This window comes from Herpailurus yagouaroundi, unplaced genomic scaffold (assembly GCF_014898765.1).
Source record: "Herpailurus yagouaroundi ecotype Mexico unplaced genomic scaffold, PumYag 100, whole genome shotgun sequence".
In the NCBI taxonomy this organism is placed as follows: domain Eukaryota; kingdom Metazoa; phylum Chordata; class Mammalia; order Carnivora; family Felidae; genus Herpailurus; species Herpailurus yagouaroundi.
In genome coordinates this window covers 66,753,136-66,762,443 of record NW_024412391.1, presented here as the reverse complement: position 1 = coordinate 66,762,443, position 9,308 = coordinate 66,753,136, and the positions used below count along the sequence as shown (strand labels likewise).

Below are 9,308 nucleotides of genomic sequence, written 5' to 3'. Positions count from 1 at the left end.
AACAGGAACCCATGGGGGAGGGGAAGGAAAAAAAAAAAAAGAGGTTAGAGTGGGAGAGAGCCAAAGCATAAGAGACTGTTGAGAACTGAGAGCAAACTGAGGGTTGATGGGGGGTGGGAGGGAGGAGAGGGTGGGTGATGGATATTGAGGAGGGCACCTTTTGGGATGAGCACTGGGTGTTGTATGGAAACCAATTTGACAATAAATTTCATATATAAATAAAAAAAAAAAACAAAAAAAATTAAAAAAAAATAAAAGTCAAGCTGGTATAGTAGAGGTGCCTGGGTGGTTCAGACGGTTAAGCGTCTGACTTCGGCTCAGGTCACGATCTCACAGTCAGTGAGTTCGAGCCTCTCATCAAGCTCTGCTGACCACTCAGAGCCTGGAGCCCACTTCGGATTCTGTGTCTCCCTCTTTCTGCCCCTCCCCCTCTCACAGTCTGTCTCTCAAAAATGAATAAAACATTAAAAATGAATAAAATTTAAGTCGAGCTGCAATAGTAAATAAACTGGGCATTCTCAATACTTGAATTTGGAATATGTTACTGGGAAAGGAAATGACATTGCACTTAAACACTCTCTTGTTAAGTGGAAAATGCAATGTCTTAAATAAAACTGTATTTAAATTTGCCACCGTCCCAAAAAAAAGAATTCCAGTTGATTAATCAAATTGATTTTTCTTTTATAGATATTGATAAGAGCACTTTAAAGACGTGAATCAGATTAATTCAGGACTGTTGCTCCTGACATAATCCAGTCTGCCTGCTGTTGAATGACATGCAAAAAAGAAATTGGGTAAGAAAAAAGTTTTTTGAGTAAATTCTTGCATTTATAGAGTGCTTTTGTTTTTTTTATTTATTGTGCAGTTGGCATACAATGTTATTTTAGTTTCAGGTGTACAACAGTGATTCAATAATTCTGTAAGTTACACGATGCTCACCATCTGTCACTAATCAATGTTATTACAATATTGTTGACTATACTTCTTATGCTATACTTTTCATCCCCAAGACTTACTTATTTTATAACTGGTTGTTTGTACTTCTTAAAACCCTTTACCTATTTGCCCATCTCTCCACTCCCCCCACTCTGGTAATACCAGTTTGTTCTCTGTATTTATGAGTCTATTTTTGTTTATTTGTTTTGTTTCTTAAGATTCCACATATAAGTGAAATCATATCTCTGACTTATTTATTTGTGTGACTTATTTTGCTTAGCATGATACCCTCTAGGTCTATTCATGTTGTTGTGAATGACAAGATCTCATTCTTGTTTATGGTTGAGTAATATTTCATTGTATATATGTATACCATATCTTATTCCACTCATCTATCAGTGGTCACTTAGGTTGCTTCCATATATTGGCTACTGCAAATAGTGATGCAGTAAACACAGGGATGTATATATCTTTTCATATTAGTGTTTGTATTTTCTTTGGGTAAATACCCAGCAGTAGAATTAGTGGATCATATGGTATTTCTATTTTTAATTTTTTTTTAGGAGCCTCCATACTGTTTCCATAGTACTGCACTAATTTACATTCCCACCAAGAGTTTATGGGGATTCCCTCTTTTCCACATCCTTCTCACCACTTGCCATTGTTTGTCTTTTTGATACCAGCCATTTTGACTAGTATGATTGTGGTTTTGATTTGCATTTACCTAATGATTGGTGATGTTGAGCATCTTTTAGAGTGTCTGTTGGCCATCAGCATGTCTTCTTTGGAGAAGTATCTGTTCATGTCTTTTGAGCATTTTTAATTAGGTTATTATCATTATTATTTTTTGGTGCTGGTTTGTATGAGTTCTTTATATATTTTCAATATTAACTTCGTATCTAGGTTGCCTTTTTGTTTTCTTGATGGTTTCCTTTGATGTGCAGAAGCTTTTTAGTTTGATGTTGTCCCAATAGTTTGCTTTTGTTTCTTTTGCCTACGGAGGCATATCCAGAAAAACGTTGCTAACGCTGATGTCCAAGAGATTACTACCTGTATATTGTTTAGGAGTTTCATGGTTTGGGGACTTAGATTTAGGCCTTTAATCCATTTTGAATTTATTTTTGTGTATGGTGTAAGAAAGTTGTCCAGTTTCATTCTTTTGCATGCAGCTATGCATTTTCAGTTTTTAAAAACAATTCTTTCCTTTTAATCCTCACAAAAACCTTCGGGGTGAAGTGAGGCAACACTTTCCCCATTATCCGTTAGTGAATAAGGACATGGAAGTCAAGGAGGTTATGTGATGTGCTTGCTTAGAGGTGTATAAGAATCGAGAAAGTCTCACTCTTGCAGTTTTATTTCAAGTCAACCTCTAGAATCAAACAAGACTGATAAGCAAACCTCCCTAACATTTTCTAAATTATTTTACTCAAACTTGATTCTAAGCTAAAGTTACCATTCTTGAGCAAAGAACGCAGCTAGCTCTTTGCTCAGCGGAATCTGCTATTCCATCTAATCTCCATATGTCAGTATATAAATTGACTAAAGTTAAAAAAGAAAATAAAATATTTCCTCAGTGTCTGGGAATGGTCGGCCAGGAAAAATTACCTGCAAGGTATGAAGAGGTAAAGTGTACCTCTGCTTTTTGGTGAGAAAAGTTCAGAAATTATTGTGTTTTGTTTGTTTGTTTTTAAAAGAAGAAGTGACTGTGTTTTATTAATGAAAATTTTACAATACTTAACTTTGGCTAGAGATTAAATGTGAAAACATCCATCCATTCAAAATGATAATTTTTGTAAAATTATTTAATAAAAACAAATGGATCAAATTCCTCATCTGTTTCAGAAATTGTACAGCTTTAAATATTGCCCAAATGTGTTTAAGTGCTATATTTGGAACCATTTTTCATAGTAATACTTTCTCACTTTTTTTGAGCACTAATTGTGTAATGTGTAAGAAAAAGCTATACCACTCCTCCTGTGTATCTTTTACTCTCACACTACTTACTACCTCACTCACAGCACTTCTGACACCAGATGTGTGGAGTTTTCCCCCCACCAAGAAATTCTGTGACACCAGCTGGGTGTCCTACAAGTTAAATAAATTCTGACACTATCTACCTGGAGATGGCTTCAGATTCCACAGGTTCCCAGGTCCTCCTCTCCCTTTGATTCAGTTATTTGCTAGAACACCTCGAAGAACTCAGGAAAACACTTGCTTCTGTTTACCAGTTTATTAGAGGATATGATGAAAGATACAAATGAGCATCCAGGTGGAAGAGACAGGGAGGACATGGTATGGAGGAAGGGGCATGGGGCTTCCATGTCTTCCCCCAGCACTGCATGTGTTCACCAACCTAAAAGCTCTATAGACCCTGTACTTTGGGGATTTTTATGGAAGCTTCATCATGGAGGCATGAACAATCACTAACTTCATGTTCAGATCTCTCCCTTCTCTAGAGACTAGAAGGTAGGCTGACAATCCAAGCTTCTAATTGTGGCTCCGTCTTCCGGTGACCAGCCTGCCCTCCAGGTGCCCGCTAAGAGTCACCTTGTTAGAACAACAACAACAAAAATACACTGCCATCATCCAAGACATTTCAAGGGATGTGGGAGCTCTGTGTCAGGAATTGTGGTCAAAGACCAAATATTGGAACAGAAGATGTTCCTAATGCCCTTATCACTTAGGAAATTGCAAGGATTTTAGGAACTCTGTGCCAGGAACTGTGGGCAGAGACCAATATAGATATTTTCTATTATCTCACATGTACTAAGAACTATTGTAAGTGGTGGTGTTTGTAAGGATTTGCTTATCTAATTCTCACACAACACTATGAGGTGAGCTCCATATAATACAACATAATAAGATAATGTGTTGTGGCTCGACATAATGTAATTTAATGTAATTTACCTTCATCTTACAGATGAGAAAACTGAGGCACAGAGAGAATGAGTTGTTTCTTGACCAAAGTCTAATAGCTTTGAAGAACTAAGATCAAGATTTGAACTTATGGACTTAAGTGCTATCTTATTTAGATCAAATGCTCTCACGTTAAGCCCATGTTCTTAGTTCAGATATCAGCAGCTTCCCCCATGCTTATCAATAGCAAATAGTGAGTTCACCAACCCCAGGGCCCTAGCAAAGTTTGAAATCTTTCTTTATCATCTTTGCAGTTTCCTAAATATACCTGTAATTCCTTTCTTTTGTCCTCATCCACCTATTTCCCTCCTCCCTTGGGCTCCTGTGCAGACCCCAGGACTGTATCAAGGGCAACCCTTTTATCTAATTGAACTGTTGCTTCTTTTTTTTCTGAATCTAAATGGGCTCTACTGTTGCCTTGGCTGCTATGAGGAAAGCCCAATAATATTTTATGCCTACAGAAGAACCTGTTGATTAGGCCACAGAGTCTGGTCAGGATTTGAAGGTGACCAAGAACAATGAGTCCTAACGTTGTTTTTCCCTTTGGCTTATTCCAAGTTAGCCAACAAGCAGTGCAAGCGATAGATAATAAATAAAGGATGCAAAGGAGTGGCCATGACTATCCACTACCTCCTCAGTTTCCTATATAGTGTATCTGAACCTTAATGGAATTTCCTGACTACAGTGAAAAAGCATTAGATCAGAGGAGCCCAAACTCTGTGCTCACTGCCTCTGGCATGTGTAATAGGGGAAGGAGTCACATCATGGCTCAAGGCCCACAATTTTTGCCTGCTAGGAAATGCTTCTGCTCCACAGTCATTTAATTCTATGTTCTAGGTTTTGGGGCCTACAGAGAAATTTATCATAAAGCTAATAAAGTTTAATCTTCAAGGCTCCTCAATTCCCCAGGCCCCTGTGAGTGGTGAGAGTTGCTTGGAGTTGTAGAGTGTTCTGGGAGGGAAGGGGAATCCAGGGAGCAATCAGGAAGCATGTCTGTGTAGGACATTTTTGGTATATTTCCTAGAGACCTCAGAAGAAGAGGACTCGAACCTTTCAAGCTCCAGTATTTTACTGTGGTTTCTTTTCTCATTCTAAATAAATAGCCAGTTTATACTGAGTTTATATTTGCACTTTTAATTAATTAATGTTTGTAGAGGGCTCATAAAACTGCATCAGCGTAAGCCCCCATAAACATCTGGAGCCACACCTGGGGCCCACCTGGTCCTTGTTATCTTAGCTGAATTAAATAGGAACTGCAATTTTTGGAAAGAGATATGAGAGCTAGCAGTCTGTTTTGGGTATTCTGTTTGTCCCTCCAGACCCCGTCTCCACCCTCTCTCCCTTAGTCTGTAACTCAGGAGACTATTCTCCTTGTGTGCATCCCTGGATCCCTTGCTTTCTAACAGGATCCACCAGTGAGGATACCTATGGGAGGTGGGGCAACTAGAATAAAAGGCACTGATACTCTGGCTCCTTCCTTGCCTGGTCATGGGGTTGGCAGCAGAGTGTGAAACCTGTGTAGTCAATAGGGCCACATGCTGAGAAGGGTCCCATACTTGACTTAATGCTTTGCTGACACAATTTTGAAATTCCTAATTCTATCTTTGAACATGTGTTTTGTTAGTGAGGTCTGATACATGAACAGAGGAGATATGCATTATATGTTTCTGCCATTTCTGGTTGTACCATTTGCATATAGCATCTCCAGTGCCCCATGATAATAGGATTCTTGTACATCTGTGGAGTTCAGTGAGACTCAAAGCAAGTACAAGGTAAAGCATATCACATCCATGACTGATTAAACCCTAAAATGCCTCCTTCCATTTGAACTAAAATTTGCTTCAAATTCAGAAAAAAGGTAATGAATACCATTCTAAGAAACACAAACAACCAAAGAACTCTTACCATATCCTTTATTACTCATGTTACTTCACTGTATTAGCCAACCACTTACACTAAAAGTGATGCCATAGAAAGAAAGAGAAATATAGGACAATCCACAGTTGCTTTTCTTTTTAGTTCCTCTTTGCTCATCAGTAAGCCAAAGGCACAGTGTCAGTACAATGTCTGTATATAAAGAAGTGAAATAAACAAACGGGTTACTTTTGTGCAGTGTTTATATTTTTCTAATTAAAAAAAATACATATGTACATACAAACTATGGAATACAAATTGTTTTGTTTCAGTGATCCTGCATGTGTTAAATGCTCTCATGTTGCATCTAAAATGAACATTGCACATGGTAGGGGCGCCTGATGGCTCTGTAGGAAGAGCATGTAACTCTTGATCTCCGGGTTTTGAGTTTGAGCCCCATGTTGAATGTAGAGATTGCTTAAGTAAGTAAGTAAGTACACCAAAAATAAATAAATAAATAAATAAATAAATAAATAAATAAATAACATTGTACACTGTAAATGGCAAAATTCATGTTAATAATTTAAACTTCTAATTTTTCTTCATTTAGAAAGGTTTTCAATTGAAACATTTAAAACCATGACTGGTCAAGAGAGAAGGAAGAGAGACTGTGGAAGAAAAGCTAAAGCTTTATAATTTGGGACCTTTAACAGCATTTCATTTCTTGCTTTTGTCAGTTTGCACTGAGCTGCAGAGTATGTGCTGGGCCTTGGTTGCCAGCGGCTGCATTCCGCCACCAAAGGCCACAATTCCTGAGAAGTGGCCCTTTCCTAGAGTTTCTGGTCTCCCTGGGTGCCAGGAGTTGGGTTCTTTCCTTTGTGCCTTCAAACTGCTGTTCTAGCATTTCCCATTGTTGCCACTCCAAGGGGTGGAGGTGGGGGTGGAAGCAAAAGACAGAGACTTCACCTTCCCTAGTTCTTTTTTAATTCCTGCCCACAGCTTTGCATGACTTTGATTAGTCTGTCTGTTACACTCTTCTCTTTGTTTTTATATATTTCACCATAGACAATTTCAAACATGGACAAATATAGACAGACTAGTATAATGGATGCCCACATACCTACTATCCTGCTTCAAACATATTTCTTTCACTCATTCGGAGTGTGACATTTGTTTCCTGCTGGGATCCTGACCGCTATGGAGCCTTCCTATGCATTTTGACTCTTCAGGGTCACTACACCCCTCCCCTCAACGGGGAACAACAACTTGGCAGCCTATTTCTGAAAACAGCTGAATAGACATTATCACACAGTTTAAAGTGGAGGAAGTGGTTTTAGACACCTTCCCTGCCTTTTCCATTAAACTTGGTTCCCCAATTCCTTTCCCGGCATCCTGGCTCATCTTAACCAGGCTTTGTTTTGTATCAAAACTACAAAGAGAGGCCATATTTGGTGCTGTCTAAAATAAGTGAATCACATTAATGAACAACATTTATTCCCACAAATTAATAAATGCTTTATCTTTTCACTCATAAGAGAAAAGGAAACACTTGGGAGGAATTTTTTTCTTTGTGAGGAAGTCCTTTTTATGAGAGGATTGATTATGTGGTCATAGATCAGCAACATATTTGCCTTTCACAATTTCATGAGAATAATTTTGTCATTAATGAGATTTGCTAGTAAGGCAGAAAGGTCATATCTATAAGGGTAGGGTCATTTGTAATATGAGACCTTGGTCTCTTTAATCAGCAAGAAAAAGAATCATTTCAGATTTAGTCTCTTTACCAGTAGACACAATAAAAGTAATATAGTATTTTATAAATTAGTATTTGGAAATAGATTTTTTTTCATCATGTCCCATCAGGGGTCCATAGAATTGTCTAAATCAATAGGAAGCTAGAGAAAGAAGTGGGGAAAGAACTAATTTAACTGAATGCCTTCTTTATATTATAAGAGTTCTCGGGTTTATTATCAGTTTAATCCTCACGGTAATCCTAGTAAGTAGATGTTATTATAACTGTGGTAGAGAGGAGGGAAGTGAAGCTCAAGGTGGAGAAGTTGCTCCAAAGCCCACAGCTACATAATTACAATAGCCACTATTTATGTATTGTCATGCTTGACTCTGAGCAAAGCACTTTACATTCTATAAAATTTAACCTGTGTCACAGTATGCCCATAATACACATGAGGGGCTTAAGCATCTTGCCCATGGTCACATAGATGAGAAGTGGCAGAGTCTGAATTCTGAGTCAATCCATGCTGATTTAATTGTTTAAAATTTTTATATTTTAGAGAGAGAGCACATGCACAAGTGGGGGAGAGGGACAAAGGGATAGAGAAAATCTCAAGCAGGCTCCATGCTTACCAGCACAGAGCCCCATGAAGAGCTTGATCGCATGACCCTAGACTTTAAATGATTATTTTTTTTAATGTTTATTTATTTTTGAGAGAAAGAGAGACAGAATGCGAGAAAGGGAGGGACAGAGAGAGGAAGACAGAATCTGAAGCAGGCTCTGGGCTCTGAGCTGTCAGCACAGAGCCTGATGCAGGGCTCGAACTTACAAACCTTGAGATCATGACCTGAGCTGAAGTCAGACACTTAACCAACTGAGCCACCCAGGTGCCCCTCGATCCCATGAGTCTGAGATTATGACTGAGCTGAAACCAAGAGTTAGATGCTCAACCAAATGAGCTACCTAGCTGCCCCAATCCTGGCTGATTTAAATCATTATTCTTACTACCCAGGGGAGATGGGGTACACTCTTACAATTTCTTTTTCCATCTTGAACTTCTCTTCCCCTTTACCAATGTCCATTCAATCATTCTTTGTTAGATCTTTCACTTTGATAAAGGACACAAAAGCAAATGTGCACAGACAGGTCCTTTGTCATCATATTTCACTGTGCCATCAGTCTCAACAGTGGGCCTGTTCTTTCCTTGCTCATTTTCTTGTCTAACATAATTTTCTCCTTTCATTGTCTCTAGTCATTTGCACTCAAGTACTCCTAAAAATATTTTACGAAGCAGTAAATTTCTCACCACATTTCTAAGTTGGTGCCTAAAATTCTTCATGATACTGAAAGAGTTGCAAATATACATATAAATTCCAACACATTATACATAATGACATTTAAAAATAAACTGTCACATCACTATTTGATAACTATCTAGTAGAATCTAAATACTATAGTGATTTGATGCCCTATCATACATTTTAAGTATACGTAAATAAGTTCTTCTTTACCCGTAGGAAATTGTCTTTTGTTTGTTTTTCTTCTTGAAATTATATTTCCATTCCATTTCCTAATATATTTTTATACTTTAAAATATTTCATGAGGGGCGCCTGGGTGGCGCAGTCGGTTAAGCGTCCGACTTCAGCCAGGTCACGATCTCGCGGTCCGTGAGTTCGAGCCCCGCATCAGGCTCTGGGCTGATGGCTCAGAGCCTGGAGCCTGTTTCCGATTCTGTGTCTCCCTCTCTCTCTGCTCCTCCCCCGTTCATGCTCTGTCTCTCTCTGTCCCAAAAATAAATAAACGTTGAAAAAAATTTTTTTTAAAAATAAAATAAAATAAAATAAAATAAAATAAAATAAAATAAAATAA

The 9,308-nt window shown here is 38.2% G+C and overlaps 1 protein-coding gene across 1 annotated transcript in view; it reads left to right on the top strand.

Annotated features, from left to right (window-relative positions):
* Positions 1-742: 742 nt before the first annotated feature.
* The window catches only part of CDK14 (cyclin dependent kinase 14), a 633,016-nt gene continuing 624,450 nt past the window's right edge, over positions 743-9,308 (top strand). The window contains exon 1 of the mRNA XM_040471565.1: positions 743-794. The gene's annotated coding sequence lies outside the window, so the exon portion shown is untranslated. The remainder of the gene's footprint in view (positions 795-9,308) is intronic.